The 17,071-nt window shown below is 39.6% G+C and overlaps 1 long non-coding RNA gene across 1 annotated transcript in view; it reads right to left on the bottom strand.

The window, feature by feature from the left end:
• Positions 1–17,071, bottom strand: part of LOC138158444 (uncharacterized) — a 170,836-nt gene that overhangs the window by 48,868 nt on the left and 104,897 nt on the right. The window contains exon 5 of the long non-coding RNA XR_011167648.1: positions 15,994–16,126. This is a non-coding gene — a long non-coding RNA (uncharacterized lncRNA). The remainder of the gene's footprint in view (positions 1–15,993; positions 16,127–17,071) is intronic.

Raw genomic sequence — 17,071 nt, 5'->3', positions numbered from 1 at the left:
AGGGTTCCACATCCCCACCACAATTAATGTAATGTGATCAATGCATGTGAATGATGACGTTTCAAACAAATGAACCGGAAGGTTTACATAATGCTATCCCTTACGAAGTCTGACGTTCTTTCATTCAGTTAAGAAGAGACATGAGTGACTTCTGGATTTGGCTGACTAAAATTGTTGACCGTTCCTCAGGGGGCTTTAAATAGCTGAGGAATTTCAATAGTTGGTAAGTCCAAAAGCCAAGCAGTAAAGCGTTGGGAGCTTCTAGGTTTGGGAGCATTTTAAGAAAAGAAACACTTGTGCCTGGACTAAAGGAAAGCAGGGGTGAGAGAGTGAGCTCAGAGGGAGTGTTATGCCCCTTCTCACAATGATCATGTCTTCAGAGAGACTAGACTAGACTACTTGGAAACAACATATTCAAATAGGAGTAGAGAGATACACCAAGACCACACATAGACACAGAGTAGATGCAGAAGAGCACCTGAGCAAGAAACAGCTTCAAGGTGTATGGCCCCTCAAACCAAAAGAGTGTGCTGGATTCGCAGAAGGACTTCCAGGAACCAAGAGCTTTGAGTTGACCCTTTGGCCACATAGGGGCTTCATTACCATTGTACAATCAGTGCAAGTCCACTCTTACTCTGAACTCAGTGTATACTTGTAGAAAAGTGTGCCCTAGGCTTTTGAGGGAAAATATTTTATATCAACTGTTCTTACTTAAATATTTTTTGCTAAAAGCTAGTTGAAACTACTGACTGATATGTAATAAGAAGCATACTGATGGGGGCTCATGATTAATACTACTAAAATTCCTCATTGATCCTCTCCTTAGAACTTTGAGGGTAGAAGTATTTAGTCCCCCATAGGAATCAGCTTATCAATGAGAGGGCAGATTCAGTGAGGAGTGTAGCCATTGCCTCATGACCTCTAATGAGAGGAAACCCCCTACCTCTTCAGAAATCCCATTATACTTTGTGATAATTCTACTTCTCATTATACTTCACGATAATTCTAGTTCTTAGAAGTGAGAAGTAGCATGACATAGGGGGTGAGCTTAGACTCAGGAAGTCCTGTGCTGTCAAGTCTGTTCCTGATATATACTAGCTATATGACTCTGGATAAGCTATTCATTTCTCAGTGCCCCCAGGTACTCTCTTAAATGTTAAGTTGCTGCACAGGGATAACACCCCCCCCAAAAAAAAAAAATCTTAGGGAATTTTTTTCCTTTATTTCAAATTCAATTTTTCCCCTTGGCAAACTCCCTCTCTACTAATTACACACACACACACACACACACACACACACACACTCATGTACATACATACACATATATATGAATATACATGCATATACCTATGTATATGTATTCCTCGTGTATGGATATGTGATATGCAATGTGTATGCATGTATATATGAGTGCATAAGCATATATGTATTTGTGTGTATCTATGGATATGTCTGCATATAATGTATGTGTATATATGTATATATTTAGCCATGTGCTTACATATGAATACATGTGTGTACCATGCATGTATATATGTATAGCTATGAATGTATATACACATATATTGATGTGTGTGTATTTTGTTTCCTGTTTGCTGGAAAGATTTAGCCACTTATAATTTAAAACTATGTCAGGCTTCTCTTGCTACAGTCAAGGCACCAATCCTCCCATAGTTCCACAAATCTAAGGTAAAAGATTTTTTTTCTGACAAGCAGTCTAAATGCTTCTAAATGGATTGACTTTGGTAAATGTAAATGGGTGAAGGCCTTGGGCTCCTCCTTCCCCTTTTCCTTGCCTTAGTTTCTTCATCTGTAACTTAGAGATATAACACAGAGATCCACTTGCACTCCCTCCCTCCTAGTGGTATAGCCAGTAGAATGTCAGACTTAGAGGTACTTAGCTGCACATAGTAGGTGCTCAGTAAATGCTTGTTGATTGATTAACTGACTGGACAGGGGAATAATGGTCAGTTGAAGACTGCTAATGAGTTGGAAGTCAGAAAATAGGCTCAAAGCTTAGATCTGTGTGATCTAGAGCAAGAGATTTCCCCTCTCTAGGCTTCAATTTCTCCACCTGGAAAATGAGGAAATTCAATTAGTGGAAGGATGTCTTGGAGAACCTTCCATCTCTACAGCTACAAAATGAATACTGGGAGATTTGGAAGACAGGGACTGAATGCCACCCACGGTGCCAATTGCTGTGTGCCCCTAAGCAAGTCACTTGGCCACTCAGAGCTTCCTTGGCAAGAAAATGGGGGTAAAAACCCCTGCAAGGACGACTTAACAAAGTTGTTGTAAGAATCAAGGGAGACAGTAGGTGGGAAAGAGCTTGGGAACCAGAAAGAGCTGAAAGACGGTAGGTGTTACGGCTATTTATGCAGACATTGTTAAGTCATTTAATCTGAAATGGAGGGAACAATAACAAAATATAATGAAAAAGGCTCAGGTTCCTCAAAATGCATTTTGATTCTAGGATAGAAAAGCATTTAACAAGCAAGGCCCTTGTTCTCTCTGAGGTTCATAAAAAGGAGGGGATAATAACAATATAATTTCATATATGGCAAATAGATAAAAGAGGAACTAAATAGAAAAGTAAAAGGGAAATATTTATAGGGAAATATATGTATATATATATATATATACACAGGGGAAATATATACACATACATATATACACATAAACACATAAGGGAAATGTATATTTATATGTGTGTACACATAATATAAAGGGGAATTATGTGTGGGATATGTATAGTAAAATATATACATGGGGAGATGTATATATTATATAAGAGAAAATATATATAAAGGAAAAGCTATATTTTTTCATGTATGTATTGTGTATTTATATGTATCTATATGAAAATTATGCCTACATTCTATACCTTAAAGTGTTGCTGAAGATACACACACATATAATGCTAAACATTTATATATTGCTTTAAAATTTGCTAAGTATTGTAAGGGTTATGGGATTTAAAGATCTTCCATGCCCTGTTGGACTTGCTGATGTAGCAGGAAGGGGCGGAGCAAGAGGAAGCGGAAGCCAAGCTAGCGTTCCTGCGTTGGCTGGCGGTGGTGGTGACGGCGGCAGCAGCAGAAGCAGTGGCAGCGCGAAGCCCTTTTTGAGTTAGGACTGCTAAGGACTTTCTGCTAAGGACTCCTGCTGAGGACTGCCAGGGGCCGGAGCTGCTGGGAGCGTGCTTCCCGGATGCTGGGTGGTTGCTGTGCGTGGGGAGAGGAGGACCTTTGCCTGAGGTAGCCTGTTCTGTTTTAAAGCCTTGAAAATGTGGGTGCTTTCTACTTTATCTACCTGTGCCAATGTCATAACTACTCTGATGGCTTTCACTTTCTGGTTTTGGGACTCAGTCTTTTGGTATCTTAATAAATTTTCTAGTTTATTTCCCCAAATGGCAAACATGACGTATTTTGTAATGGATAATTATATCAGCATATTTGTAATCTCTATAGGCATTGTGAATATGGCATTGCTGATACAGTATTTTAGAAATGGTAACTCATTTTATCCTCACAATTTTGGGAAGTACGTGTTATTATTATCACTAATTTACAGATGAGGAAAATGAGGCAGGCAGAGAAATAGGGGAAAGAGAATAAGTGTTTGCTAAGCACTTTCCAAATATTATCTCCTTTGATCACTTGTTGATGATCTCAGATTAAGTGACTTGTCCAAGGTCCACAGAACTAGGAAGGGTAGGAGGCAGCGTTTGAACTCAGGTCTTCCTGATTTCTGTGTCCAAAGTTTTTCTCTACTTGAGCCACCCAGCTGCCCAGGAGGGGCTTTGCAAACTTGAAAACGTTATCAGAGATCACAGACTTAGGGATGGAAGTGACCTCTGAGGCCATCTAGTCCAACACCCAATTTTACAGATGAGGGAACGGAGACTCCAAGGTTAAATGACTTTTCCAAGAACATAAAGGCACTAACATGGATGGCTGGGATTTTAATCGAAATCCTTTGGCTTCAACATAAATATTAGACATTGTTATTCCAATATGAAGTTTATTATCCCCCTCCCCACCCAACCATGGGATTTGGAATAATCCCCCCCCCCAAAGCCAAATCAAATCATTTGCTTTTTTCTCCACAGTCCCTTACACAGGACATACTAAATCATCCACTTTCAAATCTCCCTTCCAGCCTCTCCATTAATGAAATGACCTTGAAACGGCAGAACAAGGGAGACCTCCCAATCAAAATAAAAGAGCTCCCCCTGCAGCCCCGATGCCACCCACAGCATCAGTGCAATGTCCAGTGAAATGCAACCGTCTCCTAGATGAGATGAAGCCAGGCTGGGCAGAGTGTGTTTCCCCCTTGACTTTTCCAGTTACCTTCTTACCCTTGGAATTTCAGAGGAGGAGGAGGAAGGAGTGCTGAGGAGGGGGTGGACTTCAGCACATACTTCAAGGGGAAGTTTGTATCCTTTCTCAGGTGCCTAGGCAATTTTCAGAAAAGATACACTGTCACCAAAGAGCATCCTCTGGGATTTGTTCCCATTAAATGGCATGAGGTGAGGAGATAGTGCTCTGTCCCAGGGAAAAACAGAACCCCTCCCTCACTTCCCAGGAGGAGCTGGCAAGGACAGCAGCTGTCATATTTCCAAGTTCCATAATTCCCCCATGACATCACTGGTTTCCCAGCACGGTCAGCTGCATACTCGCTTCTCCCTTAGTGACATTGTTGGGAACGGACCATAACTTTGCACGTCAGTTCCAAACTGGGTTACAGGACACCAACGTATTGATTCTGAGTCTTCTGTCAGGGGAAGCCGCAATGATGCAAGTGCTGCTGGGAACTGTGTGCTAGGAAACGTTCTGTCCAGCTCCAAGGATGAGCACAGTCCCGAAATTTAGACTGGAAGGGACTCACCATAGATCAGTCTTCTGGCTGAGGCTACAGCCGGGTCATTCAAAGCAACCTCAGCAGTATCTCTGACTGCCTATAAGCCTTCCTTTGCCATATTGGTCTAGTGCTTGGATCCCTAGTTGCGTGACCCTGGATGAGTCACATAAACTCTCTGACACCTTCCCTTCATTTGTAAAAAATTATCTGGAAATGTAACTTTAATGATGGATTTAATAATAGGATTGTTTTGTTAGTCCAATGAGATTATGAGTTAAGGCCTAGCACAATGCCTTGTCACTGATGAAGGGCCCAAATAAAGGCTTATTTGGAATGAATTAAATTGCAAGCACTTTGCAAATTTTAAAATACTATAATAATAGCACGTTTTTCACAAGGCTGTTGTGAGGATCAAAAATTATAGTATATACAGAGTCTGCAGCCAACCTTAAAGACTACAGAGAGGTGACTGTTTATTAATCTGTTTCATTTAACAAAATATGAAGTTCATATTTCAGTTGATATTGAACAAAATAGGGACTATGTAGACTTATGACTCCCTTGGAGTGATAAAGTCTTGGTAGGGAAACTGCCCCTCCCAATGAAGATGCACCATTCTTTTTTTCTCCAGTTTTTAGTCTTAGAGATTCTTGGGCAACTCTCTGAGAGGGTCAGTAACTTTCCAAGTGTCATCTAGCTAGCAAGTGTCAGAGCTGGGTTTGAGCCCAGGTCTCCTAGACTCCAAGGCTGGCTTCACAAGTCTTCATCTTCTCCCATTTCACATTATCCTTATCATTGCTTCTTTTGTTCTTCTTTGCCATCTTTTCCTCTTTTTCAGTGAATTCATATTGAAATAGTCCTGAGACAAGTTGCTATACTTGATATTTTTTTTCATATTGGATGTTCTGTGGCTTCTTGCAAAGGATTAAAAATAAGTTGTTTGATGCAATTGAGTTAGAGTAAATAATTGAGTAAGTAAAGTAATTAAGGCTGTTCAGCCTCATCCTCTGAACACTTACTGAAAGCATCCTGGACATCCCAGGATCATGGGGATGATACATATTTCATCCCATTCTCGTGTGGTTTTCAATTCTTCTATTAAGTCTCAATATTTTGAGAGTTTTTTATCCCATGTAGCTTGGAAATTATCATTGCTTTGCCAAAATCTATTAATAAGGTGTAGCAGCAAGCACCCCAAGCGTCCTCAGGGTTTGCAGCTACCACAGGTTCTTGGATCTGCTTTGTTAAAGGAAAGCAACTCAAAATGGGTTAACAAGCTTACTTTAATCAGTCAGACATATATCGTTTACCTTATTCAGGAGAAAAGGTCAGCACCCTCAAAGTATACAGGCATAATTATCAAGACAGAAACATCAAGTAGACAGATTTCCAAACTGTCCAACCATTACATCCATACCCAGTCAACATCTGGGTTTCCACATTCTGGGTTTTTCAAAGCCGGGGGACTCTCAACAACGGCTTCCCAGAATTCAGATCAAATCACAGAACATTTCTCAAAGTGAGTCCCAAAACAAAGCTACACATCAGGGCTTATATAGCCTTCTCCTGGCTCAGAGAATGTAACAACCTTATTGACCCACTGGCCAATCAAAAAGTATCTACTGAAAAACAAGCCTCCCTCCCCAGGCTTCTGCTGCACTTTAGCCTAGGGGCAGGGAAGATCTTTAAAATTTACATTCGCATTACATAAGGGGGTAGCTAAATAGTATAATAGATAGAGCACTTGACCTGGAATCAGGGAGATATGCGTTCAAATGCAGCCTCAGACACTTACTAGCAGTATGACCCTAGACAAGTCACTTAACCTTTTGCCTCAGTTTCCTAATCTGCAAAATGCTCTGGAGAAGGAAATGGAAAACTGCACCAATATCTTTGCCAAGAAAATACCAAATGGACCACAAAGAGCCGGTCATTACTGAAATGACTCAACAACAATTAATAAGACTCCTCTTAAATTTTTATGGATCAGTGTCATGCCTGTCTCATTATGGACAGCAGTTGTGTCTATGATGACGCTGCAATTCCAATATGCTTTATTTGTTGTCTTCTTAAGGACATTTTGAGGGCTATATTTGCAGTATGGAGCTTTGTCATAGGCTTATGAAAGTTCTTAAACCTTGTATGAATGATTCTAGTAGACACTGGGTGACATCTTGATAGTTATTCCATAGATGCTAAATTTCTGTAGCCTGCAGTGGTGTGTTATACAGTTTCTTTTCATTTCCTTGCCCAACATGTCTGTCTTGATCACTAAGTTCAGGCTCTTAAAGATACCTTGTTTGTAATTTCCTGGAGTGATGACCTGGCCCTGAATTGCCATTACAAACCTCTTTTGTTTCTATAAATCAATCCATAAGGAGGGGATGGTCATTTGTTCAAAGAGTCTTTGTTGGCATATTGTTGGTTGAACTCATGTGGGTATTACCCATGAAGGACCTTTTTATTCCACTCTTGGATCTTAGACATTTTATTCGTTCCATCCATAGATGGAACTCTCTCAGAGACATTTGACAAAATGATTATTATCTTGTTCTCATCTTTTTTGATGGTTTCAGATCCTGTTTTCACTAAGTTAATATTATTCCTTATATTTGATGTTCTTAGACCACTGAACAGGATAGCTGGGTCTTTGGGAGGGGGGTAGTGGAATAGATGAAGTAAGTCATCTGTGAGCTTACACCAAGCATCCTTGGTACAATTCTAATATCAGAAGGACAGCAGGGTGATGTGGACTTCATTCTATTCCTGAACGATTTTTCTCTCTACTGCTAAGTCTTTATTATTATTATTACTATACAAATGTCAGTTATTCTGTTCTATACTGAAAAATAGGCCAAGTAGCTGTTCTTTTACAGATAGTCAATCCATATTTCAAAGCATACTGTCTATTGAAGACATCACCTTGCAATGAGAGAGGAATTGTAAGGCACAAACTGAGTTTTAGAAAGATATATATGAGGAATAGAATCAAGAAAAGCCTGTCAATGCCAATGTAGTAAAACATGCTATCTTCATTGATTATGTGAGCAATCATACTTTGCAGAGCTGAGCAGACTATGCCACTATTTCATTAAATGCATTTTAAGGGCACAAGAACTATGGGAGATATATTATTAAATAGTACAGTATTCCCCATCCCACTCCAACATCATCTAGCCATGAAAAATCACTTAAAACAGCCAAGTAATAAACAGTGAGGCCCTGAATTTTTATCCAAATGGTATACAGCTTTTAAAGTTACCAACCAGATGTTGAAAGAATGATAATAGCACATATCTGCTTAACTCAAAGTCAATTTAATCCATTTAAAAACTCTACCACAATTAATGATATTTTTCCCCTTAGCCCATACATTTTAAGTTCTCCAAGCCCAGTTCTGATCACTAAAGGGTTGGCCACCAGGCAATTATTTTGGTCGCAGAAATTGATTAAAACTGAGACGGCTAGGTTGCACAGTGAATAGAGCACTGGCCCTGAAGTCAGGAAGACCTGAGTCCAAATCCGACCTCAGACACTTAACACACACACACACAAACTAGCTGTGTGACCTTGGGCAAGTCACTTAACCCCAATTGCCCTACCTTTTCCCCCCAAAAAGCAGAAATTAATTAAAACTGTCAGAGTTGATCCTTCCTGAGATAGAACTTGGGGAGTTTCTCTTTTGGAGGCTTCCCCCCTTTTTTCCCCAATCCCCCTTTTTTGTTACATTACAGCTCTCACCTTCCAAGGCAAACCCTATGCTCAATCTAGCAATTAATCGATGAGCATTTACTGTATACCAGGTACTCGGCTAAATGCTGGGGATACAAAGAGGGTGAAAATACTGACATCAGGGAGCTCATATTCTAATGGGGGAGACAAGATGCAAATATCTATTTACATAGAATATTGATATCAATAATTAACACTTATATAGGGCTTTAAGATTTGCAAAATACATCCTCTCAACCTCACAATCACCCTGTGAGATAGATACTATTATTACCTCTACTTTGTAGAAGAGGAAACTGAGGTTAGAAGAGGATAAGTTACTCTTGCTCAGAGTTATATAGGTAGAAGATATCTGAAGGGAGGATTTGAACTCAAATCTTCCTGACTTCAAGTCCATTACTTTATCCAGTCTCACCTCTCTGCCTCTATAAATGGGAAGTAATCCCAGAGGGAAGGCGCCAGCAGTGACAGAGATCTGGAACCACCTCTTGCAAAAGGTATGATATGAACTGAGTCTTGAAAGAATTCAGGATGCAAAGACAAGAGGGAGGAGGGGACAACATTCCAGGTATAAGGGGGAAAAAATGCGGAATCAGGAGATGTAATATTCTGGGTAAAGGCAGGGCAAGGCCAGTGTCTCCGAATTATAGAGTTCAGTTTAATAATACAGGAAATGGAAGAAGGGGCCAGGTTGTGAGGGACTTTAAAGTCAGAAAATTTTCTATTTGATCCTAAAGGAAATAGAGAATCACTGGAGTTTAAAGGGTAAGGTCAGACCTACACTTTAGGAAGACTGCTTTGGCAGCTGAGCGGAAAACAACCTGGAGAGGGAAAAGATTTGAGTCAGGGAGACCACAATCAGCAGATGAGGTGACAAGAATGTGGTGTTGTGGGAATGGAGAAAAGAGAGTCTATAGGCAGAGGTGTGCTGCTAAATATTTAACAACCATCTCTTCAGGAAGGGCATGGGGAAAGAAATGTGTGCCCAGAATATTTTTAAGTTTACTCTGCATTTTCCACATTTTTCCTATCACTTAAGTCTAGACAATTGACAAAACAATATATGAACCTCTGATTTGTAGCTTGCCAGTTTCAGAGGTGCAAATGCTCATGCCGAAAATTCAACTATTGGCTCTCATTTGCAAGTGTGAGCTGGCTCCAGCACAGGCAGATATAGCAGCCTGGTTTTGAAAGTCGACACTACAAGACTTGGATGTCTGGTGAGAGTGAGAGAAGATTTGAAGGTGACACTGAAGTTTGGAGCTTGAGTAATAGGGAGAATGGTTATTCCCTTGACACATTTAGGGAATTCTGGACAAGCAGAGGGTTTTGGTGGAAGGAAGGGTGGAGGCAAAGTCCAGGTCTGCTTGGGGGCTATTGGCTTATGTCTCACTGTCCCAGGACCCTGCTTGCTCTTCTCTCTGCAGGCAGCCACTTCTTTTCATGTTAACAGACTGGGGGACCCAGTGGGGGAGATAATTAGGATGGGAACCTCTGCTGTGCTTTTTAAATCCCAACAGGGAAACTATGCTCTGTGTAGCCTACAAAGCTTGGCGCTATTCCTCACCAGACAGAACTATCCTTATCCTATTTCTGGGTCACATGGCCACCCAGGACCACTAACCAAGGCACTGTGCCCACTTCTCAGGGATGGATAGTGATGTCAAAGCTAATAAGAGGATGTAGAACTAAAAGGTACCTTTGAGATCATCTAACACAATCCCTTCTTATATACAATGGTTCTCTGGGAGCAGGGCAGGGATACAGTGGAAAAATTTAGGCAATATAAAGACAAAAGATAGCAATAGAATTTATTTTTAAAAGTCACTGATATCTAACTATAAAATTGATACTGTCTTCCTCCTGTGCCCCTCCCCAAAACAGAAGGATTGGGCTTGTCAAGTTTCATGCGCAATCATCTTTTTTATTATGCTATGTTTTGGAAATACTTGTTTTATTCCATGAATGAAAAATAAAATGTTCTTTAAAAACTTAAAATTTAAAAATGTTTTTAAAATGTGAAAAAGGGTCATCATGTGCTGCTCAAAGACTGGAAAAGGAATAGGGGTAGTATAGGCAAATTATGAAGTATGGATACAAGGTTATGAGCGCAGTCAGAATGGCTACTCTGTTTTCTTGCATCATAAGATGCAAGGTCATTTGCTGGAGAGAAAGGTTGGGTTTATCAAGATGAGAGAGGAGGAGGTTTGGAATGGCAGCTTAAGTCTTTGGTCTAATGAGTCAAAGAAAATTGCCACCCATTAATGAGGGCTCGCTTGATATGATCCTAAATGTGGCACTAAAAGGGACTTCTGTGGTCTAGGCTGATCCCTTCATTTTACAGATAAAAAAATTAAGACCCAGAGCAGTTAAGTCACTTGTCCATAACACAAACATAAAGTAGATTCATTTGGTGAATTTCATCTAGTGGCCTTCAGCAGCACAAGAAAAAATGACAATAGTGGGGGCAGTTCAGGATTGGAGATTGGCAGGTGATGAATGATGGGAGAACAGGAGGGCAAAGAATCCAAGGCTGGGGCAGACACTGTAAAACCGTAGTGTTTGATATTCCTGTAATTCACAGAATCTTAGCACCTAGAGCTGGCAAAGACTTTAAAGTCATTTATTCCAATTCTCTCATTTAAAAGAAATCAAAAAGAAAAACTGACACCTGGAAGGTTAAGTGATGTGCCCAAGGCCACAGAAGCAGGTAGCACAAGAGGTGCTAGACCCTCTCTGTCTATGAGTTCCTTCCGTGACATGAAAATTCCTCTCGTGTCAGTCACTCTACATGGGAAAACTCATTGCCCCTTTGAAAAAAATTGATTCTGGTCCTCCTTTGAAAGCTAGTCACTATGTATATCTTAGATCTTCATTTAAATGTTTTCCTTTCTGAGAGAGAAGATTTTGTTTAACTTAGAAAGTAGAACAAAATTTAATTCCTCAGAGACTAGTCAAATACCCAACATATATAACTACACTCCAAAAATTTCAATCTCTTCCTATTCACCAAAATGATTTCTGCAAAGGAAGCAATAAAAAAAAGTTCCAAACCCTTGAGCTCCTATAGTCTACATTCTATATGTATAAATATACAAAGTACAATTTTCTTTTCTTGAAAATAATTTTTATATTGATGTTTCCACTTTGAAATTATTTCTGATAAGAGTCTTAGTAGTGCTAAACATGCCTAATGAAAGCTAATAAAATGTGTTGGGAAATGATTTTTGAATTGAACAGTCTTGCACACTTTGATTTTTCATATCAAGTTATGGAGCTCATTAGCAAATGTCAAAAATGCGTCCTCTGATACACAGTCTCCTGTCAGGGGAGACCTATTCTCATTTTCTCATGAAGGAACCACACTGTAACAGAATATACATTGAGAGAGCTCACCTACCCTTATTAAAGCATTGTGGGTTTAGAGATGGAAAGCCCTCCAAGACCATCTTGTCCAATTACCTTATTTTATAGATGATGAAACTGATGCTTAGAGGCCAACATTGCCATTAGAAAGTCACACAGGGAGAAAATGGCAGAATTAGGTGTTATAGTAGACATAATGTAAGACTTGGGAGTCAGGAAGACCTGAGTTTAAGTCAGACACTTACTAGCTACATGACTTTGGGTAAGTCATTTAACCTCTCTCTGTCTCAGTTTCCTCATCAATAAAAAGAAAGACCTAAACTAGATGACCTCCCATCCCATTCTCAGACTATGATACATTCCATTTACAATCAAGCTTTATATCAATCAATCCAGTCATCATATATGATCGCATGAGATAATTCCTTGATCAATGACTCCAGATCAGACCTTTCTGTAAATGAACCAAACTCCAGTCCCAATATCTTTAAATCTCCATTGCGCAACTCTACTTAGGTGTGGCCCGCAGCATTTTTAACTTAGCATATCTAAAAAAAATTTGCTTTTCCCCTCTTCCATCCATATCTTAAAAAGAATTTGCTTTTTCCTGGTTACCTCCTTATCCTGATCTCCTAAATTCTTTCCCCAGAACCACCATTCTCCCCATCAGCCAAGATAAAAAAAATTGTTGCCCATAATGCCCTAATATTATATGCCATAATACCCATCACCCCTATATCAATCCATCACCAAGTTCTGTCAGTTCTTCCATGATGTTTCTACCAACAATCTGTGACTTTCCATTCCACCCTCTTCCAATTTCCTTATGCCAGAACTTGGTTTCTAGTTTTTCCCTATTAATCTGTCCTTGTACCTTTCTATCAGATTAACCTGCCTAAAATAAATCACTACTATGTGCCAGGAACTGTGAATACAAAAAGGGACCAAAGACAGGCCCAGCCCTCAGGAAACTCACAACCGAATGGGGAAAACAACCACCAAGCTAATAGAAACAAACAAGCTATATACAGGATAAGTAATTCAATAAATAATTCAGAAAGGGGAGGCTCTCAAAGTAAAGGGGGGCGGGGGAGACTTCCTGTCCAAAGTGAGATTTTAGTTGGGATTAAAGGAAGCCAGGGAGATCCGCAGAGCAGAGGAGGGGGAGCATGCCAGAGAAACTTCTGGAGCAAGAGATAGAGTAAAACAGCATGTACTTCCCAGCCACCTTGAGCAGTTCCCTAACACCCAGATGCTATTTAATGTCTTCCTCTGCCATTCTAAACCCTAGTCAGCTTTTGTGTAAGAGCTGCTATCAAGCCAGCCTAGACTCCTTCAGATCACTTTGTTTCACTTACCTATAGCCTTTACATTTATCTATAAATTGGGAGATGGCATAGTTCAGTTCAAATTGAGGTTTAGGCTGTGACTCTCCCCCTTGCTAATTACGGGACCTCAGGCAAATGACCTATTTTCTCAGTTTTCCTCTATATAAAATGAGAAGGTTGGACCAGTCAGATTTACTTCCAAATCTATAATTTTCCAATCTCTCTCAAATAAGAATTCCATTCATTGAATCATTCTTACTTCTCTGGGTCTTTGGGTTATGCATGTTGTGGTCTGTGGATTGGGATGGGGACTTAACTTGTAATTTCATTCATGTAAGAAACTCCTTAGGGGCAGCTAGGTGGCAGAGTGGATAGAGCACTGGCCCTGGAGTCAGGAGGACCTGAATTCAAATATGGCCTCAGACACAACACTTACTAGCTATATGACCCTGGGCAAGTCACTTAACCCCAATTTCCTCATCCCCAAAAAAGAAGGAAAAAAAATACTTGATGAGAAAACTCTACCAACCCAGGTAGACCCCTTCTCTGTAGCTTAGTTTCTAGAGTACCGAGAGGTTGGGTTTTGTACAGGGTCACATGGTCAACATATTCAGAGGCCAAACTGGAACAGAGGTTTTCTTGGCTGCAAGTCTGGCTTGTGCCACAGAATTACAGATTTAGAAGGGAGCTCAGTGTTTGTCATAATTGCTAATAATAATCACTAGTATATATACATCACTTTAAGGTTTGCAGGACATTTTAACAAATTTTATCCACTTGAACCTCACAACACCTCTGGGAGGCAGGTACTATTAGTATCCTCATTTCACAAATGGAGAAACTGAGGCAAGCAAGAGGCTAAGTGACTTACCGAAGGTCACGCAGCTAGTAAGTAGCTGAGACTAGACTGGAACGCAAGTCTCCTTGATTCCAAGCCCAGTGCTCTCACCACTGCACCATCTGCTGTCTCTTCTAGATATCTCTCTAAAGTTCACATGTGCTATACATCTGTCTGCCATACAAGCCTATCAAGCTTACAACAACAGGGCAGGAAGTTAGTTAATTTGGCATGACTTGCTTTTACCAGTTTCATTCTGGATCCTAGTAATTAAATCTAACCACAACTGAAAGTAGCCTTAACCATGAGATGGTGAGTTCCCCAGTCCTAGGTGCATTTTAGATGGCTTCTTGTTAGAAATACTGTGGAGGGGCTCCTTCATCAACTAGGAAGCTGGACTTTATTCATCACAGATTCCTAGAATCTTAAAGGTAGAATCATTGGCTCCCCATCACCACCCCCCACTTTGGGAGTAACATTTGGGAAGCATTTCCTAAGTGTCTACACTTTCCATACATTGACCAAACTCTCCCCTTGGGGGCTAAGCTAGACAATTCCTCCTCCATATGACAGGCCTTCAAGTACTTGAAGATTTTTACCATTTATCTCCCCAAACTTCTCTTCTACAGGACTAAAACATGACCATTTCTTTCATCACCATCTCATCCCTGAGTCTGCTACATCTCTGCATCAGCTGCCTTGTTCCTACTCAAGTACCTTCCTTCCTGACCTTTCTCCTCCCACTTTCCAACTCTCTTTTTTTGTTTCATCATACTCTAGTAAAACGTAGGCTTCTTGAGAGCAGGGACTATCTTGCTTTCTTATTTCTCTATGCCCAGTTTCTGGCAGATGGTAAGTGCTTGATAAATGCTTTATCTAGATATCATCTATCCATCAACCCGGGGACTTATCGATTCCTGTATAGGAAAGTCTCTACTTCCCTCGTGATCCCGGTCAATTTCTTCTGGATATAAACCTAAGCATATAATCTATTTTTATCAAGTCTGCAGTCGTGATATAGGTTACTGTGAATCCCAGACAAAAGAAAGTGTCAGGATGTCTTAAATTATGGTAGACAACACCGAATAAATGGCTTCAGATGTGGTCTGACAAGAGAATTATACAACACTGTCTTATCAACTTGTCCTAGATACTAGCTTTTTTGACTGCCGTACCACACTGTTTGCTCATTTGAAGCTTAGTGTGAACTGAAATTCCCATTTTTTTCACATTAACTCTCTAGCCACAGCTGTCCCATCTTCTCTGTGCAAGATTAGTTTTTGATCCTATGTGGAGCCTTACCTTCATTCCTACTGAATTTAATCAGATTGGATTTCACCTAACATTCTGGCCCATTGATACCTCATTTTGGATCCCAAGTATCATCCAATGTGCTAGCTATCCCTAATAACTTAGTGTGGCCAGCAAATTTGAAAATCACACCATATATGCCTTCATTTAAATCATTAAAGAAAACGTTGAATAGCATAAGACTGACGACAAATTTCTGATACATTTCAAATTCACATCAACACATTCATCATTAGTCATTCAACTAGTTCTAAATTCATTGAATTACAAGATCATCTGGCTCATGTTTTTCCACATTCTTTATAAGGATAAAGTGTGAGACTGTCCCATGCTTTGCTAAAAATGGTTTCTTTGTGTCTTTCCAACTCTAAGTAAGACTCTATGATCAAATTCATTGTTATATAAGATGGTTCTCTGGGAGCAGAAAAGTTCAGGTGATATAAAAGCAATAGATATCAAGAAATATTTTTTTAAAAAACACCATAATCATTGCTTCCCTTAAGTGCTCAGAAAAAAATCCATTAAATAATTCATGAATATAGAAAAGAAACTTACCAGTTTATAGTTTGTGGAATCAATCTTCCTCCCCCTTTTGAAAAACGAGATATTTGTCCTTCAACATCTCTCCTATTCTTGGTATTTCAGTGATCCATGTTCTTTCAGTATCTCAGAAAGTCAAATCTTCTGCCTTAGGAGTTGAAAAGTCATTTAAAATGTCAATCAGCAAACATTTATTAGATGCCTACTATGTGCCAGGCAGGTACCATGATAAGTGATGGGGATACAAAAAGCTAAAAAAAAAAAAAACCTGCCCTCAAGAAGGGCACGCTAAAGGGAGAGACAACATGCAAAGAGTGACGTCAAAACAAAATATGGACAGGATAAACTGGGAGAGTCTCAGAAGGAGGATACTGAGATTAGGAACAATGAAGAAAGGTTTCTTGCAAAAGGTGGGAGAAGAGAGAAATATCCTCTCCCATGAACCAGTTGTTATATTGGATCTCTGTTTCCACATTTATTCTACATTCTCACTTTAGGATGAGAACACTGAAGAGACATTTGAATTCATCAGCATCCCCTTCTTGTACACTAATAATACTTCAGTATCCAGCCTAGTCCTTATTTTCTCTTCTTGTTTTGCTATGAATATACCTTTTAAAATTCCTCTGTTGCTGTTAGCTTTTTCATAAGCTTCAACTCATTCTCAGCTTCTGACAACTCTACTTAGCGTTCTAAGCCACTGTTGTTTTCATCCTTAGATTCTTGACCTTTTTTCACATATAAAATCTGAGCTGATCAGAGAAGTCCTGTGCAATCCCACAGATCTCTTTTGTTAGTATTTCAGATATTAAATTTTTATCATTTTTCCTTATCTATCTTTCATTTTTAAGTTGTAGACCATGTGATCATACTCATTAACTCACTGAGATTTTGAAAAGCTACTTTCCTTTCTTTTTTCCTTAATAGTATTTTATTTTCTCCAAGTGCATGTAAAGATAGTTTTCAACATTTGTTTTTATAAGATTTTGAGTTCCAAATTTTCCTCCCACCATTCTTTCCCTCCCCTCTACTTCCTTTTCAAGTAGGCCTGAAGTGCTATTGTAGTTTTTAACAGCTACCTGCTATTGCTACT

This window comes from Petaurus breviceps, unplaced genomic scaffold (genome assembly GCF_028583685.1).
Source record: "Petaurus breviceps papuanus isolate PSGF00001 unplaced genomic scaffold, PetGlider_PUasm1.0 174, whole genome shotgun sequence".
In the NCBI taxonomy this organism is placed as follows: Eukaryota; Metazoa; Chordata; class Mammalia; order Diprotodontia; family Petauridae; genus Petaurus; species Petaurus breviceps.
Note: the sequence above shows the minus strand (reverse complement) of the source record. Positions and strands in the feature narration are given on the sequence as shown.